The sequence below is a fragment of the Anopheles gambiae genome, assembly GCF_943734735.2.
Source record: "Anopheles gambiae chromosome X unlocalized genomic scaffold, idAnoGambNW_F1_1 X_unloc_81, whole genome shotgun sequence".
Lineage (NCBI taxonomy): Eukaryota > Metazoa > Arthropoda > Insecta > Diptera > Culicidae > Anopheles > Anopheles gambiae.
Genome location: NW_026902694.1, coordinates 7,501 through 17,500, shown reverse-complemented (window position 1 = coordinate 17,500; position 10,000 = coordinate 7,501). Strand labels below are relative to the sequence as shown.

Genomic DNA, 10,000 nt, shown 5'->3' with positions numbered 1-10,000 from the left:
AACCGCAGCAACAACAACAGCAGACTGGGCGGTATCAGCCGCCGCAAATGAGGCAGCAGCTACAGCAGCAACAGCAGCAACGACAGCCACAGCGATATGTGGTCGCAGGCTCGTCGCAACAGCAGCAGCAGCAGCATCAACAGCAGCAGCAGAAGCGTAAGCGTCCTAAGCCCGAACTGATAGAGATCTCTCCTGGTCAGAACGAGACTTTCGAGAGCGTCTCCTTGAAAATCCGTAAAGCCGTTGACGATAATGGCACACATAAGGAGTTAAAGGATTTCATCATCATGGGCCGGCGCACAGATAAGGCGTTGCTACGACTGACGCTTGCTAGATCCGCAAACGCGACCTTAATTCTCCAGCAGATCCGAACGATCATCGGCGAGGCTGGAACTTGTCGACACGTGACGGAAATGGCGGCCTTGGTAGTAAACGACATCGACCCCCTAGCCAAGGAGGAAGAGCTTACAGCTCTCCTTGAAAACAAGATCGAGGGTGGGGCAGGCATCGTCTCAACGAGCATTAGGACAATGCCGGATGGCACCCAGCGGGCACGCGTCCGTCTGCCAGCCAAGGCCGCCAAAGCGCTGGATGGTACGAAGCTTCGCTTGGGCTTCTGCATTTCCAGAGTGAAGATGGCTCCTCCAACACCCAAAGAGCATCTTCGCTGCTACCGATGCCTTGAGCACGGCCACAACGCCCGCGATTGTCGGTCACCTGTAGACCGACAAAATGTTTGCATCCGTTGCGGACAGGAAGGTCACAAGGCTGGTACATGCATGGAAGAAATACGCTGCGGCAAATGCGATGGCCCCCATGTTATCGGGGACCGGACATGCGATCGGTCGGCCACCCAATGACGCAGCTAAAAGTCCTCCAAGTGAACCTGGGTGGAGGCAGGATCGCCCAAGATCTGGTCCTGCAAACCGCCCGACAAATGGAAGTGGACGTGCTGGTTCTTTCCCACACGTATCGACCACCCGAGAACAACCCAAGATGGGCAGTTGATGCCTCCAAAAAGGTGGCAGTCGTGGCCACAGGACGATACCCTCTACAAGGACAATGGAGCAGTGATGTTCCAGGCCTTATAGCTGCCAAGGTGGGTGGCATCACCTTCCTAAGCTGCTACGCGCCACCCAGCCTGTCGCGGGAAGGATTTGCGGAATTCGTTGAAGCAATTGAATTGGAAGCCCAATCCCACCCTCAGGTAGTAGTTGCCGGAGACTTTAACGCTTGGCATGAGGAGTGGGGAAGCCAACGCAGCAATGAGCGTGGGGAAGTACTGCTCGAGGCGTCCCAGCAATTGGGCCTGCTGCTGATGAATCGAGGGAATGTGGCAACCTTTGTTGGAAACGGTGTGGCGACTGCCAGCGTTGTCGACGTGACCTTCGCCAGCTCGTCCATAGCTCAGCCGAGCACTTGGTTGGTAAGAAACACGGACACGCGATCTGACCATAGGTATATCACCTATTCGGTAGGCCCAGCGTCAGCAGACCAGCAGCGTAACCAAGGACAGTCACGTCAACGGGGCCAGCGAGAGCGTTTTCAACATGCAGGCACGCGATTTAAGACGAAACAGTTCTCGAAAGAGAATTTCCTGGCCACGCTACATGGCGAGGGATTCCGAGAGAAGGCAGTCAATCACCAGGGAATGATCTCGGCAATGATATCGGCCTGCGAGAAAACCATGCAAAGGATGACGTCGTCTTTCCCCGACCCTCATCGGGACGTTTACTGGTGGACGCCACTGATTGCTCTGCTTAGGCAAAACTGCGAGCAGACGAGAGATCGCATGCAGCAGACAAGTGATCTCCAGAACCGAAGTCTGGCTGCAGCCCAATACAGAACAGCTAAAGCTGAGCTGGATAGAGCTATACGTGCCAGCAAAAAGGCTGCCTTCCAGGAATTGATCGATGCTGCGGAGGAAAACGTTTTCGGAGCCGGGTACTTAGTAGTCCTCTCCCGTCTTCGCGGTGGAAGGGCCCCACCCGAGACGGAGAGAGCGAGGCTTGAAAGCATCGTTACAGAGCTTTTCCCGCAACATCCGCCCTTCAACTGGCCCAGCATCAGTTCCGAGGAAGAACAGGAACAGCCTGCAGACCAGCAGACTCCATGGACCCAAGTCACGATCCCGGAACTCCGTCTGATAGCTAGCACCATGCCGAACAAAAAAGCGCCGGGCCTTGACGGAATTCCGAACGCCGCTGTCAAGGCTGCAATCCTTGCGTACACGGACGTTTTCCAGGCGTTGTACCAAAGCTGTCTGGAAACGGCTACATTTCCAGCACCATGGAAACGACAGCGGTTGGTACTGCTCCCCAAGCCGGGGAAACCACCGGGTAGCAACGGGTCATACCGACCTTTGTGCATGCTGGATGCCTTAGGGAAAGTGCTGGAGAAGCTCATTCTAAACAGACTTCACAACCACCTGGAAGATCCTGCTGCGGTGAGGCTGTCAGACAGGCAGCATGGCTTCCGGAGGGGGCGATCTACAATTGGCGCCATTCGAACAGTGATCGAGGCTGGTCAGAGCGCGATGAGATTCCGCCGCACGAACGGGCGGGATAACAGGTTCCTGCTGGTCGTGTCAATGGATGTCAAGAATGCCTTCAATACGGCAAGCTGGCAGGCCATCGCCACTGCACTGCAGATGAAAGGAGTACCTGCTGGTCTGCAAAGAATCGTGAGGAGCTACTTCGAGAACCGAGAGTTGGTCTTCGAGACATCCGACGGCCCAGTAACTCGGTCCATCACGGCTGGTGTTCCACAGGGTTCGATTCTTGGCCCCACCCTGTGGAACACCATGTACGATGGAGTTCTGGACGTCGCCCTTCCGCAGGACTGCGAGATGGTGGCGTATGCTGACGACTTGGTGCTGCTGATTCCGGGCATCGACGTAAATGCAGTGAAGGCTGCAGCCGAGGAGGCGGTCGCCAGTGTCTCTCACTGGATGGCTCAACATCATCTCCAGATTGCGCCGGAAAAGACGGAGTGCGTGCTTATCTCCAGCACGAAGAACCCTACGCAGGTCACCATAAGAGTAGGGGACGTGGAGGTGACATCTTCCCGCACGATGCGTTACCTTGGGGTGACCCTTCACGATCACCTATCGTGGCTGCCCCATGTCCGAGAGGTAACCACTCGGGCAAGGAAGATAGCAGATGCCGTTACCCGCCTCTTGCGCAACCACAGTGGACCAAAGACCAGCAAAGCGCGACTGTTGGCCTCGGTCGCAGAGTCGGTCATCCGATATGCTGCGCCCATCTGGCATGGCGAGGTGACGAAGAGAGAGTGTCGTCGACTTTTGGAGAGGGTTCAGCGAGTCTCAGCACGGAGGGTGGCACGCACCTTCCGTACCGTAAGGTATGAGACCGCCACCCTCCTCGCCGGGCTGACCCCCATCTGTCTCTTGATAGAGGAGGATGCGCGAGTGTTCGAGCGTGTTAATGATCCGGGTCGGTCGATAACGAAGGCAGCCATCCGGTTGGAGGAGAGGCAGCGCACCATCACGATGTGGCAGAGCCAATGGGACGCCGAGGCCGACACCTCCAGATACACCCGGTGGACGCATCGGATAATCCGCGACATCAGCGCTTGGCAAGGCCGGAGACACGGGGAGATGACCTTCCACTTGGCCCAGGTGCTCTCTGGACATGGGTTCTTCAGAGAGTACCTGGCCATCAACGGCTTTACGGAATCCCCTGACTGTCGCAGCTGTGCGGGTGTTCCGGAAAATGCCCATCACGCCATCTTCGAATGCCCCAGGTTTGCTCGAGTGAGGATGGAGTACTTTGGTGAACTGGGGCCGAATCCGGTCACGCCGGACAGTCTTCAGGACTTCCTTATGGGCAGCCAAGACAACTGGAGCAGCTTCTGTGAGGCGGCACGTCGAATAACAACAACGCTGCAGCGTGACTGGGACACGGAACGAGAACAGCGGGCTGCTTCCAATCGTGAGGAAGCTGAAATACAACAGCAGCTACAGCGAGAGGAAGACGAACGCCGCACTGAAGAACGGCGGCAGCTCCACAATGAGGCAAATCGTGCCTACCGCCAGCGCAATAGGAGAAGTCAACCTACTCCACCAGCTCCACCACCAACACCCAGGGAGGCCGCTCGCCTCGAAGATGGGCGACGGAGAGTGGCCCGCTGGCGGGAAAGACAACGAATGATTCGGAACGGTGGAATCCAAATGCTACGAGCGCTGTTCGGCCATGATGCCTGGTCGAGCGAAAGTGACGATGAACCCGATGACGTCGAGCGAGGCGGACTTGATGCTGCCCAGCAGGCAGCAGCAGCCGAAGCCGAAAGAGCGGACCGCTAAAGCTAACTTTAGTAAAAAGAACAACGAAAGTGTAAAAAAAAAAGAAAGGTGCTTCGGTACAGATATAGGGCTCCCCTTAAGGGAATTAATTCAGAAGAACAGTTTGGAAAATAGAATTTCAACTAAAATAAACGGAAAGGTGCGAACGCACGGCTAAAAAGTTAGGCTCCCTATGAGCATCACGTCCACCCTTAAATCCCTTCGCAGGGCATAAAGGGCGGATTATGAGAGGGCTGGGTTTTCTTTTCGATGTAACATACGATCAATAAAAATCCACTCGATATAACAAAAAAAAAAAAAGCCAGTTATCCCTGTGGTAACTTTTCTGACACCTCTTGCTAAAAACTCGTTATAACCAAAAGGATCGTAAGGCCAAGCTTTCGCTGTCCCGAAGTGTACTGAACGTTGGGATCAAGCCAGCTTTTGTCCTTATGCTCAGCGTGTGGTTTCTGTCCACACTGAGCTGACCTTTGGACACCTCCGTTATCGTTTTGGAGATGTACCGCCCCAGTCAAACTCCGCACCTGGCACTGTCCATGACGTGGACCGAAAGGACCTGTCCAGGAGTCTTCGAGCCGGGCGGCGCGCGGAACCGGGGGCAAACGTGACATCATAAACGATCGACCGCGCAGAAGCAGTGCACCACGAATGCACCGACGTACGCAAGCTTGTACCCTTGCGGGCCACGGCTCACGGTCGGACAAGCGGGTAACACGCTACACACGACGATGCTACGATGCAGTCTCCCCGGCGGCACCACCCAGCGACACACTGGACGCTGAGCGAGAAACACGGCGCATTGGGCGCGCGCAGGCGAACCGCCGCCACAGCCCCCCGGAGGAGGTGCGCGCACGATCCGGACCTGGGGCCCGCGCTTGTTCCACCCAATCATGTAAGTAAGGCAACAGTAAGAGTGGTGGTATCTCAGAGGCGAGCTCCACGAGGAAGCCCTCCCACCTATGCTGCACCTCCTATATCGCCTTACAATGCCAGACTAGAGTCAAGCTCAACAGGGTCTTCTTTCCCCGCTAGTGCATCCAAGCCCGTTCCCTTGGCTGTGGTTTCGCTAGATAGTAGATAGGGACAGAGGGAATCTCGTTAATCCATTCATGCGCGTCACTAATTAGATGACGAGGCATTTGGCTACCTTTTTTTTTTTTTTTTTTTTTTTTTTTTTTTTTTTTTTTTTTTTGTTATCGAAGGGGAAATCTTGCATAAGACACCTGGGTGATCAACCCCGGTAGTGTGAGATTCTTACTCACTAAAACCCCTCCGTGCCTTCAACCGGCCCCGAGTGGATCACCCGTTAGGGTATCGACGTCACTCGGGCGGTGGATGTCCATCATCCCAGGCAACGAATGGCTTCCAACAGTGGTGATTAGCCACTGTCTAGCCCTCGGCGATGAAGCTACGATGAACTACGATGAATCCTTGTCGTTACTCGTCGTCACTGTCGCTGCTCTGCAAGGCCAACTGGATGTTGGCGAGCAAAGCACGTCGTTCGCCTCGTTCGATGACGTGTCTTCGATGTTGTTGTCGAATCATAATCGTCCGTACTGCTTGATGAACCATGCTCCAGTTATATCTGTTAGCAGACATAACTTCGATGATGTTCTCCGGCGTTAACTCCTCGTCGACTTGATGCTGAAGTCTGATGATCAGTTCACGATGACGTACACAATGGAATATCGTGTGTTCGGCGTCCTCAGGTTCCTCGCACGCATCGCATAGCGGCGAACCCGTTAACTGCATCCGATGAAGCTGGTAGGCGTAGAAGCCATGGCTGGAAAGAAACTGAGAAAGAAAGAAATCTACACCACCAAAACTTCTACTTATCCATCTGTTGACGTCGGGTATGAGACGGTATGTCCACCGACCGTGAACACTCTCGTCCCATTCTCGTTGCCATCGTTCCATAGTTGTGACACGTTCCATGTTACGTGCAACCGATCCGGCGATGTTCTCTGCTCGTCTCCGATGAAAAGTCCTGGAGTCCTCGTCCAGGAGGAGATGCAGCGGGATCATTCCCGCAAGCACGCAGACTGCATCGTGAGAAGTTGTCCTGAAAGAAGAGATAACTCGCTGGACTACTGGCCGGTAAAACCGACGTAGCCATTGTCTACGGTTAGCAAATCTAAGGGTATGACACCAAATGGGCGAGGCATACCGGACCTTCGCCACAACAGTAAGAGCAATTGCTCGCCTAGCATTACTACTCGGACCTGCCTTATTAGGCATCATCCTTACCAAGGTGGTCCATAACTTCGTCGCTCTCTCCACCGCATACCTGATGTGTGAAGTGTAATCGAGGCGGTCATCTAAGACCATCCCCAAATACTTTAAGCTGCGCGACGAATGTACTACGTGATCACCTACCCTGATAGCCCCATGCTGTACCCTCTGATGGGAACTGACCATGATAAACTCGGTCTTGGTCGGGGCTATCTTTAATCCGTTGTCGGTCATCCATCTGTCGATGATGCGAATCTGGCTGGAAACGAGAATTTCAATATCATCAACACAATTACCTTCCACCAACAATACTATATCGTCTGCATAGCCGATAATCCGTGCACCTTCCACCATTGCAACTCGTAGGACTCCGTCGTACATGAGGTTCCATAACGTTGGGCCAAGTACCGAGCCTTGAGGTACACCCGATGTGACTGCAATCTCTGCCGGTCCATCTGTGGTATCATACATCAGCACACGATTCCTAAAATAATCACCAATGATATCATAAAGATACTTAGGAGTGTTAATTCTCTGTAAAGCATTTGCAATCGCCAACCACGAAGCACTGTTGAAAGCATTAGTAACATCTAATGTAACAACTGCACAATACCGTCCACTGTATCGGTTTCTGCTTCTAGCTACCGAAACAATGTCCACTACCCGTTGAATCGCATCAACCGTTGATCGACGACTTCTGAAACCAAATTGGTCATCAGACAGTCCGTTGACCTCCTCGATGTGTGCATTTAACCGTTGCACTATGATGCGTTCTAAACCTTTACCTGCCCCGTCTAGTAGACAAATGGGGCGAACTGAACCCGGTTCCCCTGGTGGTTTGTTCGGTTTCGGTATTAACACCAACCTCTGCCTTTTCCACTCATCGGGGAACTTCGCGTTCTCTAAACAGCCTTGGTAAACCCTGCAAAATGCATCGGTTGCAGTCAACATACCAACTTTCAGCGCCTCATTCGGGATACCATCTGGTCCCGGCGCCTTCTTGTTAGGTAGTCTCCTGGCAACCGCAAGAATCTCATCATTAGTTACCCTTTCAAACTCTCGTGGCTGATCGATACGATATTCAGGCCACACCGTATTTGGGTGAGTAGGAAAAAGCTCGCTCACCACTTCCCTAAACTCGTCCAATGTCATGGTTCGGGGTCCAATCGAACCCTCGGCCACTTTCTTGAACGTATGATATACAATACCAAATGATGCGTTGTTCGCTGTTCCCAGGAACTCTTTCCACTTCCTCTGTCGGGTATGCTTGATCAATCGCTTGAGGGCATTCCTTGCCACCTTGAACTCGTCCCTAAAAGAAGAATAGAGATCAGTATTGAATGCTCTTTGCGCTAATCGATCGCGGTGTTTGCACTCTTTGCGAAGTGCCTCAATCTCTAACGTCCACCAAAATGCACTCTTGTTAGGAGTGTACCTCTTACGCTTAGTCATCGTCGCATTACACGCCGTGACAAGTATACGCATTAAGTCTTCGCTTGTTGTGACCTCTGTCTCAAAAGCGGCTTGCATCATAACTTCAAATATATCTTTGCTAAAATACTTGATGCTCCATCCCGTTATGGGTCGGGACAAGTTACGCACGCTTTGCGTCTCAAGATCTATTCGTATTGCACGATGATCAGAGTTCATATAGCCAGATAACACCTCCCACTTAAATGATCTTGCAACTGTTCTGCTCGCAAAAGTAAGATCAACTACTGACGTACGCCCTGGTCCAACATAAGTTGGGGTGCTGCCGTCGTTCAATAAAATAGCGTCAATCTGCGCAAAGGTTGATAAGACCAACTCACCTCTTCGTTTCTGGGTTTCTCCACGCTCGCCAAGTTGGTTGTTCCAACTTGCTGACCAAGCGTTGAAGTCCCCCCCGATAACGAATTTGTGGATACCGGTTACGGCCATTACCGTGTTATCCAACATGTTCTGAAACTCTTCCATACTAAATCTAGGTGGCGCGTAAACGCTAACCACTCGCATATCACCTATGTCAACTATCATTAAACCCTTCAGAGCCTTACTGACTACCTTAACTGGTAAGTCCGCGTTAACCACTACCGCTGCTGTGTTATCGTCATTGCGTAACACTTTGACGTTGGTTGTTGCCAGATACGGATCTGCAATCAACACTATATCCGCAGATTCTTCCCTAATCGTTTGCCACATTAACTGAAATGCGGCATAACTATGATTCTGGTTATGTTGTAGCAACCTAACCATTATGATCTAATCGTTCGCCTTCTAGGACACATATAGCTGCCCGTTGCGTGAAGGTTCTGTGACCTCGTACCGCAATCTAAACACTTGACAGAGTTGGTACAAGCTTGCTTCTTGTGTCCACTCAAACCGCATTTCCAGCACAGATTACTTCTGTCTGGTTCCCTACAATGGTAGCTCGTATGGCCTACCTTCCAACACTTGTAGCATTTCTGCTCTTCCATAACCTCGCGGATATGGCATATCGACCAACCAACTTTCAGCTTTCCCAAATTCAGGAAGCTTTGAAAGTCTGGCAGCGATACGTTGATCCGTGCCCACTGCGTACCGGCCGCGCGGCCTTTCTTCATTTTGATTCGATCTATTTCAACCTCGATGTTGAGCTGTGCTTTGACAGACTCCGCAACCTCCTCTGGGGTGGTAATTTCATCGAGATGCATGATCTCAATCATTTTAGAAGGAGCTAGCGTTCTCACTGACGCCTTGCCCTTCACCGCTTCCTTAACCTTTGGGGCAATTGCACTAGCAGAACTACCCTGCTTAAGTTCTAGCAACATGCCTCCATTCTGGGCCCGTCGGACCTTGGAGATTGTCTCTCCAACCGATTTCAGAGCATCGGACTGCTTCATTTCCTTGAGCAATTTCGCCAGCTCCTCGGAAGTGCAGTCCGATATCAGCAGAGCCTCAGGCCGCTTCCTGGGCTTATTCTGCTTCTTCTTGCTCTTCTTCTTCTTCCTCTTATTAATGCTACCCTCATTAATATTCGGTCCGTTTCTCGGACTTGGAATATTTTCCACCGCTTCCCTAACAGGGGTCAACCTCGATGGTTGTTGTTGTTGTTGCAACCTTTGCAACCCACTTGGACCAGGCTGTTGGTCATCAGCCACTGGTCTTCTGCCTTTTCGCGTTTGCGGCCCGAATCCATCGTTACCGTCAAACGACGTTTGCGTTTGACGGTCGAGGACCTGCTGCATGCGATTAACGGCTCTGTACCTTCGAAATTCGGACATTACCTCATCGAGGAAGTCCATCATTACCGTTACTAGCGTAAAATGGGAAGACTCATCATCGAGTTTACTTATCCCAAAACGCATAGCCTCCATCCGATCTTGAAGATCCATGAACGCTTGGTCCGGATCTTTCTTGTCCACCCCCTTGGTCTTTTTGACCTTCTTAGTTTTAACGTTACTCATTCTATTGGGCTCAAACTCA

The 10,000-nt window shown here is 52.1% G+C and overlaps 1 pseudogene; it reads right to left on the bottom strand.

The window, feature by feature from the left end:
• Positions 1-4,267: 4,267 nt before the first annotated feature.
• LOC133394944 (large subunit ribosomal RNA) overlaps positions 4,268-10,000 on the bottom strand; it is an 8,920-nt pseudogene continuing 3,187 nt past the window's right edge.